Source organism: Rutilus rutilus (assembly GCF_951802725.1).
Source record: "Rutilus rutilus genome assembly, chromosome: 15".
In the NCBI taxonomy this organism is placed as follows: Eukaryota; Metazoa; Chordata; class Actinopteri; order Cypriniformes; family Leuciscidae; genus Rutilus; species Rutilus rutilus.
The window spans coordinates 8,250,623-8,267,266 of NC_140220.1; positions in this window are offsets into that span (position 1 = coordinate 8,250,623).

Consider the following 16,644-nt stretch of genomic DNA (forward strand, 5'->3'; position numbering starts at 1 on the left):
AGTCAACCAATCAGAGGGCTGAGGTTTGTGTCCAACAGGCGGTTTGGAGGGAACAAATTAATTCTTATTCACAATGAACCCTTCAGTTCATCCCATACTCTCACCTCTTATCATTTTTACTGACAATGCTGGAGCTCTCTGACAGCCCAGAGCATTGAGACTAGCAATTTTAACCTATTATGAGAGCACAGAAATAAATCACATCTTTTTGGAGGTGTTTCCCGTTATTATTGTAGGCTAGATGGAAGTTTTTCTTGAAATGAAAGCTGACTTTGATTTGAGATGGCAGCTTGGCCGTAGGCAGGGGGTCTGATTATATGGTTTTGCATTAAAATTAGAATCGTATCCTAAAGCAATACACGAGATGTCCTTGTGTTAGGTCACAGTCGTGTAACCATATAATGAGGGTCAGCGAGCTGGATGAGAATTAAATGTCCACAGCTTGTGTGGCTTCCCGTGTGTTTCCATCACTTCAAGCCATTCTTTACCGGTTCTCAAGGTTCAGGTTTATTTCCAACACAGCAAGTGGAGGAAAAAAAGCTAGACAAAAGGAGTATGATGGGGAGAAAAAAAGAAATGTTGGTTGTGATTTTTGGGCCTACAGTGGGGGAAATAATTATTTGATCTCCTTTGATCTTACATTCCAACCTCTCCACCACCATGGGCAATACCAAAGAGCTGTCAAATGTCAGGGACCAGATTGTAGACCTGTACACTGTAAAAAGTGATTCTGAGTTTTAGTCAGGTGGACAAGTAAAATCATGTCCTGTCAACTTGCAGTGTCTCACTACACAATAGGATGAGTTATAACAACCTCAACTTGAAGGGAAATTGAAAACTTAAAATAACGTGTTCATATAACAACAAAACATAGGTTCATTCAATTTTCTGCCTCATGCGCATGTGCCAGAAACTGTACGTCATGATGACGTACTATTTTAACAAATTTGAGCCAGACGCGCCATCGCCATTTTCTGCACGAGAAGACGACGAGATCACGACACGAGTTGCTGATGCGAGGAAAAAGACGAAGGAGCTCTTATTTGAACGACTACAGATGGATTTTTATAGTAAGTATACCCTGATTTGTTCTTTCTTTCATGTAAAAATTAGGCTTGTTTCGTTTGCGCTCACCGACCGCGTATTGATTACAGGCTATTTTGACAAACTAAGACAACTTGATTAGTAATCAGGAGCCACACACACTGGCACGCATATTTTTGCTAGCTATAACGTTACAGTGTGTTAGACACCGAGCTGCTGTCGAGACGTGAGCAGAAAGAGAAGTCGTCTTTGACTAGTATTAATGTTAGTAAATATATATATATATATATATATATATATATATATATATATATATATATATATATAAAGTGTACATATAAGTTACTTTTTAGCGTGTTCTTGATCGGATCTCTTTATCGTTAGAAACACAGAATGACCAGTAACGTTAATATCTGAAGCACCGCCGCCAGTACATATTTGTTTTTACCATTACGAATAAAAATACCATATGATTTTGACAACCATAATGTTTTTGAGCACGTGCTAACGGTGCGTCTTCTGTAGGCCTATATAGGTAACTTGCCATGATTTTGTATTAATACAAATTCAACTTTTTGTAGTTCATAATCACATGATTAAACTTTTATGTCAATTGAACAGAAAAGGAAAGAGAGCAAATGGCTGTGGAGATGAAGAGGACTCCAGACATCACATTTGTTGATGCTGCTATGAGCAGTGTGCTGTATTCTTTGAGAAGACAAGAAGTCGTTGATGAGGAGCCACCAGTGTCACAAATGAAAATCCGATGGCCAGCCATTTTCACAGAGAGACAGGTAAATTGTGTTTATTTATTTCTGTGTGCTTTGAATTAATCAGAAAATCTTGGGCTGTGAAAGTTGTGCTGTTCTATTAGAAGATATGGGCAAACTTACTGTAATATCCTAAGATTATATGACCAGTTCTTTCATGTTGAGTGAATTTTTTTTTTTTTTTTACTTGTTAATGTTTTAAGACTCTCACTGAGACCCTGGCATCTTTGTTCAATTTGTAAATGTATTTATGTTTTTATAGATCAGCAAAGAATTCACCAGGCTTGTGTCAAAGGACCCGAGCAAGACCTTTTTGGAAGGCCTAGATGGTCATCTCTCAAAGCTGATACAGTTATTCCGGTCAAAGCGTTATGAGGACATTCCAGAAATGACTTCAATACTAGAGAGCCTTGATAAGAATGTGAGTCAATTTATTTTAAAGCAGTCTTTCTCTCCCCAAAATGACAATTCTGTGATCATTTACTCACTTACTCACTACTCACATCATAAACCTATTGATAGTGACATCTTTTCATACAATGACTTCAGAGTAAGCATCTAAAAAGTAACCTATTCAATTTGCATGTCATATTCAAAGTCTTCTGAAATCATACAATGTCTTTGTAGGATGAAAACATAAAAATGTCAGTCTTTGTTTACAATGATGTTTTATTGTATTAGCTACTACATAAATATCAAGCCTCATTGGTTCTTGCAAGTCTTTTGATCAAATGTCATGACACAAGAACTAATGAGGTTTGATGTTGTTGTTGTAGTATGTCGTAGTAACCTTAACACTGATATGATCTGATTAGTTCATTGCACAAAGTTTTAAAACTTTTAAAATAGGCAACATGACTCATCCACTACTTTTAACTTCATTTTTTATAGTGTTGACTTGTCCTTTATAGAGCTTAACAGCCTAGCCATTGTTCATTTATGAATATTTTTGCATGTGTTTGGAGTGGCATGTTGGTAAGTAAATGACAAATCATCTTTGGTAACCTATCCTTTTAAATCCTTTAAAGTGTTGTTACAACCCCAATTCATTTAAGGCAGGGGTGCCCAATCCTGCTCCTGGGGAGCCAAGATCCTGCAGAGTTTAGCTTCAACCCCAATTAAACACACCTGAACCAGCTAATCAAGGTGTTCAGGATCACTACAAACTTCCAGGCAGGTGTGTTGAACCAAGTTGGAGTTAAACTCTGCAATACATTATTGGCCCTCCAGGAGCAGACTAAGGGGCCGCTCACATATCGCGCATAAAAACGCGTCGAAAACGCTAGGCGCGCCGCATTCTCCTTTTTCCAAAGCGCTCGGGTGGTTGCGCTCCGGAGGCGTCTGTCGTTGCTAAGCTTGGTTCTTGTCACGTGACCTGCGGTGCGCTTGCGGCATTCTGAAAAGTTGAGATGTTTTTATCTCGATGCGGCGCGGACGCGCTTGGAAAAAACGAGCGCGTCGCACCGCGACCGCGCCGCTTCCATTATGAGCGCGCATACCGCGCGGCTACATTTGAAATAACTAACTTGCGCGCGCAAAAGACGCGATATGTGAGCGGCCCCTTAGAGTGCTTTCACACTGGGGTCATTTGCTGCGGTACGAGCCCGAGCGCGATTGTTCCTGGTTTCACACTCAACTTGATTCTATCGAACCCTGGTGCGTTTGCGTGCATTTTACATCATGGCAAACGTGCACGGCGCATGATAGAAAACAGAATGTGGGTCAATATAATTCGGTGCTATTATGCGCAGCTGAGTGAACAACACAGTTGAGTGTACAACAAAACAACCAATATGTTTTTAAGTTGACTTAACAAAAAAATCTAAATGCTTATTAATTGATACAGTACGTTGGCCCAATTTACTGCAAGTTATTTCAACAAATACATATAAGTTGAGTTAACTTAACTCTTAATGTTGGCTAAACTTAACTGAGTCAATGCAACAAGATGACTTGACCATGGGCTACAAGACCATCAGCAAGAAGTTTGGTGAGACTTTTGTTGGTGTGATTATTCAGAAATGGAAATACAAAATGAAAAATCAGTCGCCCTCAGTCTGTAAATCCATGCAAGATCTGGCTTTACGAGGTAAGGATGATCATGAGAAAGGTGAGGGATCAGCCCAGAACTACACGGGAGGAGCTTGTTAATGATCTCAAAGCAGTTGGGACCACAGTCACCAAGCAAACCATTGGTAACACACCACGCCGCAATGGATTGAAATCCCACAGCGCCCGCAAGGTCTCCCTGCTCAAGAAGGCACATGTAGAAGCCCGTCTGAAGTTTGCCAATAAATATTTAATGATTCAGAGAAGGCTTGGAAGAAAGTGCTGTGGTCAGATGAGACCAAAATTGAGCTCTTTGGCATCAACCTCGCCGTGTTTGGAGGGAGAGAAATGCTGACTATGACCCCAAGAACCCCAAGATGGAAACATCATACTTTTGGGCTGTTTCTCTGCTAAGGGTACAGGACGACTTCACTGTATTGAGGGGCCGATGGACGGGGCCATGTACCGTCAAATCTTGGACGAGAACCTCCTTCCTTCAGCCAGAACACTGAAGATGGGTCGTGGATGGGTCTTCCAGCATGACAATGACCCAAAACATACCGCCAAGGCAACAAAGGAGTGGCTCAAGAAGAAGCACATTAAGGTTATGGAGTGGCCTTGCCAGTTTTCAGACCACAATCCTTTAGAAATCTTTGGAGGGAGCTGAAACTTTGAGTTGCCAAGCGACAGCCAAGAAACCTTTAGGATTTTGAGAGTATCTGTAAAGAGGAGTGGACCAAAATCCCTCCTGAGATGTGTGCAAAGTGCAAACCTGGTGACCAACTACAAGAAACATCTTACCCCTGTGCTTGCCAACAAAGATTTCTCCACCAAGTACTAAGGCATGTTTTGCTGGGGGATCAAATACTTATTTCAATTACTGAAATGCAAATCAATTTATAACCTTTGTATAATGTCTTTTTATTTTTGTCTTTATATTCTGACTCTATCCATTAAAATAAACCTACCAAAAAAATGATGGACCCTTCATTTCTTTGTAAGTGGGCGCACTTACAAAATCAGCAGGGGATCAAATAATTATTTCCCCCCTCTGTATATTAGTAAGGTAAGGTTCCCTTCCAAGCTTCAACTTAATTTCTGCAAAAAATATTGCTTAAAAAAAGAGAAAAGAAGTACACAGAAATACACAAGAGAAAAGAAAAAAACATTTTCAAAGCTTTTTTTGTGCTCAAGAAAATGAGGACATTTTTCTAGGAGGACATTTTAGCCAATTATCTGATGGACTTATTTTAGTCATATTACTTTTTTGACATTTAAGAATTTATTTGGCAAATATGATTGGGCATGTCATCTTAAATAAAAATATCCATCTCAAGATTAAAAAAATATAGGCTATATTATACATTTGTAATGCATATTTTGGACATTTTAATTGCATCTTGATGTTTCATTCTAACATTTGTTATGTGCAACATCTCAAGATGCATAAAAATACATGGAAATGAGATTTTGTGCCTCATATATATCACATGTCAGTTGAAAAACATAAGTCAACACAAATGCCTTGGGACAAGTTACAGTACAAGTTAAAGTTCAATATATTTAATTAAGTTCTCTGAACAATTCTTTCCAAAGCCTTAGCAAACACCACTAATAAATAAAACAATAAAGGGTAACACTTTATATTACGACCCACAAACTACTGCGTAAGTAAACCGAAATGACGGTGTACGTTTCTGTAATTATAGTGTACTTCCGTGTAGGTATAAGGGAACAATAATTAAGTGTTGGGTAATAAAGGGGTAACAAGCAGTTATATAACCTGCAAAGAACTTCGTAAGTAAACCGAAATTACGGTGTAAGTTTCTGTAATTAGTGTACCTCCGTGTAGTTATAAGGGAACAATATGTTAAGTTTTGGGTAATAAAGGGGTACAACCAGATATACAAGCAAATTATTTATAATGTAATTATGTTAATATATTCCAGGCAAAAATTGTACGTCTGTTGTATATAAAAGTTTTTATCACATTTCTGGCAAAATATGTTCTTGTGCAATGTAGTTACAGGGTAATTTTGACATCTGTGGGTTGTAAATTAAACTTATATATATATTATAGGCGCCATTCTAAGCTTCTGAATGTTCCAGTGAGCACTGTTGGGGCCATAATACGGAAGTGGAAAGACAATAATTTCACCATAAATTTGCCTCGACCAGTGCTCCTCGCAAGATTTCTGATAGAGGAGTGAAAAGAATAATCAGAAGAGTTGTCCAAGAGCCGAGGATCACTTGTGGAGAGCTTCAAAAAGACCTGCAGATAGCAGGTACTGTTGTCTCAAAGAAAACCGTAAGTAATGCACTCCACCGCCATGGCCTGTATGCACGCTCACCACGCAAGACTCCATTGCTGAAGAAAAAGCATGTTGAAGCTCATTTAAAGTTTGCTGCACAACATTTGGAAAAGCCAGTGAAATACTGGGAGAATATAGTGTGGTCACATAAGAGCAAAATTTAACTGTTTGGATGCCATAATACACACCATATTTGGAGGAGAAATGGCAGTGCACATTACCCTAAAAACACCATACAACTTGGTGTTGGCTCTTGGACAACTCTTCTGATTATTCTTTTCACTCCTCTATCAGAAATCTTGCAAGGAGCACTGGTCGAGGCAAATTTATGGTGAAATTATTGTCTTTCCACTTCTGTATTATGGCCCCAAAAGTGCTCACTGGACCATTCAGAAGCTTAGAATGGCGCCTATAACCAATGCCATCATTATGTTTTGCAACAATTAGGTTGCGAAGGTCTTGAGACAGCTCTTCGCTTTTACCCATCATGAGATGTGTCTTGTGTGACACCTTGGCAATGAGACCTTTTTGTAGGCCATCATTTGGGACTGAACCAGCTGTTATTAATTTCCACTGACAGGGGGCTGGATTGCTTTTTAATTACTGTAAGTTTTCAGCAGTTGTCTTGGCTTTCCATGCCTTTTTACCCAACAGTTTTTAAAAAGTGATTGTTCACTTTTATTTACATCAGGATCTGCATTTTCAGGGGTTAAAAAAAAAAAAAAAAAAAAAAGTTACAAGAGACAATAAAAACAAATGGATAACACTACGACCCATCACAACAATAAACCCCACACGCTTAGCTACCAGCGGAGCTAACTGGTAGATTATACTCTTACCGTATCCGGTCGGCAAAACAGCAAAAACGTCCTTCTTGCAAAGGAATGATTCGAGTGGCGTCTTCTGTTCCTGTTTTAGATAAAAAGCCCAGTCTAACTCGTTCATTGTAGCGGCCAAAGCCGTTTCAAACAACTGGTATTCATCCATAGCCATCTTGCAATGTTTACTAATGACTTCGACGTCACAGCGCTGTCATCATCTGTTTAGCTCGCCTCTGGCCCGCCTATATCAGATAACCCGATGTGATTGGTGCAGCTCAGATCGAGGGGCATATTTAATGAGCTTCATTACTCGACACCAGAGTAACTCGCTGAGCAAATTCAACTTGTGCTCTCGCGAGAACTCTGGATTACCAGGGTAGCTGAATGTAACATTTTTGACAAACCAAACATCAGTCTCCGAGTAACATAATTTATTCAAGCCACGAAATAAACTTCATTCCGTAAAATAAGTATAATGAACTACGCAAAAAGCATTCTGAACGTCTCTAACACGTTTTATGATTATCCACCCCTCACTCACGTTATATAAATTCTGTCAAAAACTGTCAGTTGAAATATTAGAAATAAAAACATGCATAACACACTCAGAGGCATCAATTACTTCACTGAATACTTGCGAGCTAAGAAATAAATAAGTATTACTTACGATCCATCTGTTTTAAAATCCACATCATTTGAATATCAAAACATTGATGTCTGTCAAAAAATAACATGCACAATATACACAGTAGTGTTTATCAGAAGCAGAGCTCCAGCGATTGCACGACACAAATTTTTTCTAGAAAACACTACCGGTACCGGATGTTTTGATTGAATGCGTCAACGCTTTCCGAGAAGAGGGAGAAAAAAATTGCGGCCTGAGCAGCTTCAATATGCTGAGACAATAAAGTAGGCTACTTAATAAATAACGCATGTGAGTATAACTTTGTTCTTCACTCACTGAAATTGAATCGGAAATCAGGAAACTGAGTAAAATATTTCACACTGCATGCTAAACATAAAAAAAATGAAAAACGTCGCTGGTTTAGCAAACTTCATTCAACTTGTGTTGGTTTTGACCGACTTTTCTGAATATTTTAAATAATTTTCTATTCCTGACTGATATTTTTTCATAATTTTGGCAGTAGATGAACTGTTAAATGAGTGATCTTGAGATGTCCCTGTAGTCGTCCAATTTGACTCACTCTCATACGCTGATGTAGCCTAATATATAGGCCTACAGTGGGTACGGAAAGTATTCAGACCCCTTACATTTTTCACTCTTTGTTATTTTACAGCCATTTGCTAAAATCATTTAAGTTCTTTTTTTTTTTTCATCATTATTGTACACACAGCACCCCACATTGACAGAAAAATACACAATTGTTGACATTTTGCACATTTATTAAAAAAGAAAAACTGAAATATCACATGGTCCTAAGTATTCAGACCCTTTGCTGTGACACTCATATATTTAACTCAGGTGCTGTCCATTTCTTCTGATCATCCTTGAGATGGTTCTACACCTTCATTTGAGTCCAGCTGTGTTTGATTATACTGATTGGACTTGATTAGGAAAGCCACACACCTGTCTATATAAGACCTTACAGCTCACAGTGCATGTCAGAGCAAATGAGAATCATGAGGTCAAAGGAACTGCCTGAAGAGCTCAGAGACAGAATTGTGGCAAGGCACAGATCTGGCCAAGGTTACAAAAAAAATTCTGCTGCACTTAAGGTTCCTAAGAGTACAGTGGCCTCCATAATCCTTAAATGGAAGACGTTTGGGACGACCAGAACCCTTCCTAGAGCTGGCCGTCCGGCCAAACTGAGCTATCGGGGGAGAAGAGCCTTGGTGAGAGAGGTAAAGAAGAACCCAAAGATCACTGTGGCTGAGCTCCAGAGATGCAGTCGGGAGATGGGAGAAAGTAAGTCAACCATCACTGCAGCCATCCACCAGTCGGGGCTTTATGGCAGAGTGGCCTGACGGAAGCCTCTCCTCAGTGCAAGACACATGAAAGCACACCTGAAGTACTCCAAGATGGTGATAAATAAGATTCTCTGGTCTGATGAGACCAAGATAGAACTTTTTGGCCTTAATTCTAAGCGGTATGTGTGGAGAAAACCAGGCACTGCTCTTCACCTGTCCAATACAGTCTCAACAGTGAAGCATGGTGGTGGCAGCATCATGCTGTGGGGGTGTTTTTCAGCTGCAGGGACAGGACGACTGGTTGCAATCGAGGGAAAGATGAATGCGGCCAAGTACAGGGATATCCTGGACGAAAACCTTCTCCAGAGTGCTCTGGACCTCAGACTGGGCCGAAGGTTCACCTTCCAACAAGACAATGACCCTAAGCACACGGCTAAAATAACGAAGGAGTGGCTTCAAAACAACTCCGTGACTGTTCTTGAATGGCCCAGCCAGAGCCCTGACTTAAACCCAATTGAGCATCTCTGGAGAGACCAGAAAATGGCTGTCCACCAACGTTTACCATCCAACCTGACAGAACTGGAGAGGATCTGCAAGGAGGAATGGCAGAGGATACCCAAATCCAGGTGTGAAAAACTTGTTGCATCTTTCCCAAAAAGACTCATGGCTGTATTAGATCAAAAGGGTGCTTCTACTAAATACTGAGCAAAGGGTCTGAATACTTAGCACCATGTGATATTTCAGTTTTTCTTTTTTAATAAATGTGCAAAAATGTCAACAATTCTGTGTTTTTCTGTCAATATGGGGTGCTGTGTGTACAATAATGAGGGAAAAACATGAACTTAAATGATTTTAGCAAATGGCTGCAATATAACAAAGAGTGAAAAATTTAAGGGGGTCTGAATACTTTCAGTACCCACTGTATATAAACTTGACAGTTGATTTTTAAAATTTTTAGTTTGTCAAAGTTTGATAAAATTTTGTTTAATTTTCCAGTAAAAGATTATACATTTTTAAAGTTGTAAAGTTGTTACATTTAATTACCCCTCAGCAGATTTTGACTCATTCTGACCTGGATGAAATGAGCAAGATGATTTAATGGGTTTTTGGAACTTTGATCTGGGAGGTTAATATCAGAAGGGGATTGATGTTTTTTCTCTCAGCGAGAACATTCATGAACAAAGTCCGGAGTGTCACGCAGCAGGCCAGACAGCAGGAGCAGTGGTTCCTGAAGCAGTGTTCCTGCTGACAACCGTTTACCAGCACAGCCGCTCTGACAAGCCTCTCATCTTCCCATTTCATCTTCACCTCCTGCATCATTTAGTTCCTGGAGAGTGTGCATACTTAATGTGCGATGATACACAGGTTACTCACCGCCCTCAAAACACACTCAGAGATATTCACGTCTACAATCCCGTATGCCCACACAAAAATTCATCAATGAGAAGCTAACATGTATTTTGAAGATGACTTTTGGGGTGATTTGGTATGATAATAACCAGGGCTTTTGATCAAATTCACAGGGAGAATTTTTCTTTTATGCATTGGGCCCACTCTTTCCTGGAAAAACACTTCGGTTGGAGGAAACATATGTAACAGAAACACATTCTCCCAAAAGGTGATGTGAGAACAAACCCCCCTGGAGAACCCCAAAAGAGGACCAAACTAATGAAGAAAACTATAACAACACAGAAGAAATTGGAAACATTACATTACCATACCACAGAGAGGAAAAGATTTGAGAGCACATACCTGTAGTGTTCTGGCCATCTCAGATGTAGAGCCTACGGAAGCTTTTAAAGTCACCATGAAATCAAAATGAATGAATCTTATTTTTTATGGAATATTTCACAGTATTATTAAACATTTATTTAGCCTGTGTCACAATATGAGGTAAATCCGGCCATGGGTAAGATTTCATTTTTCTTTGTTCTGTGATTGTTTGGTACATCTAATTTACCGGTAGTGAATTAAGTATTTATCTTACAATCGAACAGACACTTACAATTTTGATATGCAAGTAGTCTTTCTGTATTTTATGCAATGTTAGATCACTATCAGACAGTTATTTGTAAGTTGTAACCCATTCTGAATTAAACAACTATGCAATTTTAAATCTAGCAACCTACTCAATAACAGCGTTAATTTCATGAACAACATTACTGAAGAGAATGTTTGTTGATGAAGGCTTTTTTTTATTTTGTCAACAATAATGAAGACAAGATGAAAAATATAAATGATGCCGATAATTACACAATTTAAACAAGAGAGAGATTGTCCTGCATTAAGATGTAAGCTATTTTGGACTGCCTCGGTTAATGCTCCGGTCAAAAAGTAAGGGATAATGTGCATCCAGCCGGTTGTTATCTCAGAATAAACCCCGACAGGGTGATCAGGACCCCGACGCGAAGCGGAAGCTACTTTCCACATAAGTAAATAATTAGACATGAAATATTGATCTGAGTCTAAATATTTTATTAGGTATTTAAACGCAAAGCTTCCACGGAGAGAGCAGTTGCTAGCGCGGCAAGTTCAAACGAGAAGGATATTTAAGGGATACGGTACAGTCATACCACTTATTACACAGCATTTCACCACATAAATAACTAAGGGGATAACTTTACAAAACTATAGTTGCAAAATGGCAGCAGCTGCGTTTGTATGAAACAAGAGAGAACGAGTCCACGATACTGGATGGCATAATTAAATAACTGTACACAAAATACTGGTTTGACTGAGTTTTAATATTTTATTAGCTCACCACATGCAAAACTTCCACAAAGAAAAAAACGTTCCTAGCAAACGTTTAGCGCTGCTGACTTCAGTAACCCGGATCAGAGTCCTGCAACGGGTCGGGTACCCGCATAATAGTGGCTAAAACAGGTGGATTGTGACATTCCTAAAATTCACGGGCGGGGATGCGGGCGGATAATGAACTCCTTGCGGGCGGGTAGCGGATGAAAAATATGTGCAATATTTGTATGTCTAAATTACCATTACACATAGGCAAATATGTGTTTTAGTCAGGCCATCCTTAAAATATTCTTGTTTGCCGTAACCCTGACAATTTAGGACCGACTCAATTATTTTTTTTCCCCCCTTTTAGTCCGACCGACTTGCCGGTTGTAAACTTGCGTTAAGACTGACCGATTTTTTTTTTTACTCTTCAAACAACTAATACAAATGCAATAAAATTATATTAATTATATTTTAGTAAGTATTGTGTATATAAATTGCCCATATATAGGCCTACATACAAACGTAGGCTACGCCCGTGGCGTCATCTATGATTATAAGGGCTCTAGGCTATATGCGAAATGAAACCGAAATCGCGACATTCAGGGCCACGAACCTACAATTAAAACTTTCACAGAGATCTCAAACAGGCATTTAAAACACCAAATATTAAGAATTGGCATATCAAGCAAAATAATATTCGATGATTGATCAAAAATCGTATCTCTCCCCCCACATGCTCACCGGCAACGCTCCGACATGAAATTTCTCTGTACTGTAGGCTAATAGGCCTATGTGTTGCAGCCCAGTCATTAAAAAACGATTTAGTTTCATATTCATGTTTAAATAAAAGAATATTTTTTAAAAATTTCATGTTGATTATATGAAAAGTGAAAAGCATGAATAAGATAAGATGATCCCGAATATAGGGAGACAAATGGAGTGGGCAGACATGATTTTGACCACTTTATTAAGTTTGTTTTTGTAGAAAGCCTTTCTTTAAAGTGAATTTCGTTTTGTATTAATTGTATCTTAATTTTAATCAATGTTTCATCAACCAATTACCTGGATTTAATCAGGACACGGAGGCGTCGGCGCGTGAGGCTATTGTGATGTTGAGAGAGGTGCATTTAATTGGAATGATTTTAGCTTGTGTGTGATTTATCGTGGGCACGGGTCGGGTAACGGGCCAAATATTAACGGTTCTGGGCGGGTGCGGATTTAATTTTGATAGTATCACGGGTGACGGGTCGGATCTGGTGCTGAACTTTGCGGGTACGGGTGGGGGCGGGTCTCCAAAAATGGACCCGTGCAGGACTCTGACCCGGATGAGCCTGCTTCTGTTTTCAGCGGTTGTTATCTTGGAATAACATTGCGCTGGATGGCGCGATTGACCAATCAGAATCAAGTATTGCACAGAGCCGTGTAATAAACAGAGTTATCAGATACATTGAATGCTTTACTTAGTAGTTCTGAATCCACATGCATGATAAATTATTTTTTGAAACAATTTAAAGTGCATAAATGAAAATGATTGTCTGAGTCCCTGTGCACTGTTTTAATCAACCTATCCAAATAATAACATTAATAATGAATAACAATAATGTATTCAGTGATTTTCCAAATATATTCACAGTAACGACGACATAAATATTATATTACAACTTACAGAACATTCTATTTTTCAGATCTGGACAAGGGAAAGGGAAAGCCAAGTTTATTACATTGATTTCTGTGGAGAAATGTCTTTGTCTATCAATAATGCAGTGCAGAGTAAATGTCGGGGGGTTTGGGGTGTTGGGCATTAGGGGGTCCCCACTAAGGGCTTTGACATAATTTGAACACTGTATAAGACAGGCAGAGAGAAGGGAGAAACCGCCTGTAGTGCTGTATCATTTGTCCTTTGCTGTGTCACAGAAGAGAACAATGCCTTCCATTCAGATTTCTCCCCAGGCGAGAGAGACGTAATGAAAGATAGACTAGATTGTCATTTCCGGTGTTTGCTGTGCTTCTGGCACACAGCTGCGCCCCTGATCTATGCCATGATCTCCTGTATACCTCAGGCCTCGCACCGCTCAGATGAACTGTCATTATCATTGGACTTGGCCGTGTGAAGAGTGGTTTGTTTTTGCAGAATGACAGAGCAAGAGAGAAAAACAAAAAAGTGCAAAAACAATATACAATTATACTTAACATTAGTGTTCATGTTACCATGTAAGTAATTATGTGATTAATGAGAAATACTAATGAACATAATGTACTTAATACGCTATTAGTTTGTGTAGCAGCTTGCAATTACACATTGCATTTGTAATTTATTTGATTCATTGTCCAATTTGTGTAACATGAACATTGTAATGTGGTGTTAACAAAAAACACAATTAACAAAAGCTCAAACCCTGCACCATTCATGACGGGAAAATAAGGTCTGAGGTTAATCATAATCGATTTGGAAACATAAAGGTATATGCAACATATGTAAAATACGTTTTATTCATCCAAGATAATCCGAAAACTAATTAGGATTTCCCGAGGGAACCCATGGCAAATTAGCTTTTTGCGTCAGCCTTCAAACTGACATGTCTGAACAGCTTTATCATGCCTTGTGACATCATTTCCTCTAATGTTCTGGGTGAACAGCAAATCTGTTTCAATATTTTTTTTCTATCTCTATTTCCCATTCCTTCTCACTTTTGTCTATATCAGTTTTACTTTACCCAGTGGCTATGGCGTTTTCTTACTTCCAATTCCGCTTCAACTGTCTATGATAAAACACATTTTCTCTCGTCATGTGGTTATCTAGTTGTTTTATTTATTCATAGTCTATATTTATACCTTTTTGGTTATCATGGTTTATTTATGAATCCATTACATCTTCTTTATATACTTCCTCGGACTGTTCCAGCTGTAAACAAAACTTTCTATAATGCAAACCCAAATCCAAAAATCCAGCAAAATCAGCATGTTTGTATTGGATGGATGAAAAGACGGACAGGTAGGTAAACAGATCTTTCAGATAAACTAGATATACAGTGAGGAAAATAAGTATTTGAACGCCCTGCTATATTGCAAGTTCTCCCACTTGGAAATCATGGAGGGGTCTGAAATTGTCATCGTAGGTGCATGTCCACTGTGAGAGACATAATCTAAAAAAAAAAAAAAATCCAGAAATCACAATATATGATTTTTTAACTATTTATTTGTATGATACAGCTGCAAATAAGTATTTGAACACCTGTCTATCAGCTAGAATTCTGACCCTCAAAGACCTGTTAGTCTGCCTTTAAAATGTCCACCTCCACTCCATTTATTATCCTAAATTAGATGCACCTGTTTGAGGTCGTTAGCTACATAAAGACACCTGTCCACCCCATACAATCAGTAAGAATCCAACTACTAACATGGCCAAGACCAAAGAGCTGTCCAAAGACACTAGAGACAAAATTGTACACCTCCACAAGGCTGGAAAGGGCTACGGGGAAATTGCCAAGCAGCTTGGTGAAAAAAGGTCCACTGTTGGAGCAATCATTAGAAAATGGAAGAAGCTAAACATGACTGTCAATCTCCCTCGGACTGGGGCTCCATGCAAGATCTCACCTCGTGGGGTCTCAATGATCCTAAGAAAGGTGAGAAATCAGCCCAGAACTACACGGGAGGAGCTGGTCAATGACCTGAAAAGAGCTGGGACCACCGTTTCCAAGGTTACTGTTGGTAATACACTAAGACGTCATGGTTTGAAATCATGCATGGCACGGAAGGTCCCCCTGCTTAAACCAGCACATGTCAAGGCCCGTCTAAAGTTTGCCAATGACCATTTGGATGATCCAGAGGAGTCATGGGAGAAAGTCATGTGGTCAGATGAGACCAAAATAGAACTTTTTGGTCATAATTCCACTAAACGTGTTTGGAGGAAGAAGAATGATGAGTAGCATCCCAAGAACACCATCCCTACTGTGAAGCATGGGGGTGGTAGCATCATGCTTTGGGGGTGTTTTTCTGCACATGGGACAGGGCGACTGCACTGTATTAAGGAGAGGATGACCGGGGCCATGTATTGCAAGATTTTGGGGAACAACCTCCTTCCCTCAGTTAGAGCATTGAAGATGGGTCGAGGCTGGGTCTTCCAACATGACAATGACCCGAAGCACACAGCCAGGATAACCAAGGAGTGGCTCTGTAAGAAGCATATCAAGGTTCTGGCGTGGCCTAGCCAGTCTCCAGACCTAAACCCAATAGAGAATCTTTGGAGGGAGCTCAAACTCCGTGTTTCTCAGCGACAGCCCAGAAACCTGACTGATCTAGAGAAGATCTGTGTGGAGGAGTGGGCCAAAATCCCTCCTGCAGTGTGTGCAAACCTGGTGAAAAACTACAGGAAACGTTTGACCTCTGTAATTGCAAACAAAGGCTACTGTACCAAATATTAACATTGATTTTCTCAGGTGTTCAAATACTTATTTGCAGCTGTATCATACAAATAAATAGTTTAAAAAATCATACATTGTGATTTCAGGATTTTTTTTTTTAGATTATGTCTCTCACAGTGGACATGCACCTACGATGACAATTTCAGACCCCTCCATGATTTCTAAGTGGGAGAACTTGCAAAATAGCAGGGTGTTCAAATACTTATTTTCCTCACTGTATCTATCTGCGATAGACAGATAGATGATAGATAGATGCACAGATATAGATAGTTAGACGGACTGACAGATAGGCAGACAGATATACAGATAGATAGATATAGACAGACAGATATTCAGATAGATATAGATAGACACATGGATAGACAGACAGACAGACAGATATACAGATAGATGATAAACAGACAGACAGACATACAATTTATGGATGGAATACAGAGATGATTCATTTTAATTCAACAGTTTGAGAATGCCAACCATCTGACCTGTTGGATGCATCTTTATGGTCGGCAATTAAAAATGAAAAATAAAATGAGTTGTTGATTCTCTTGCAGTGTCATCC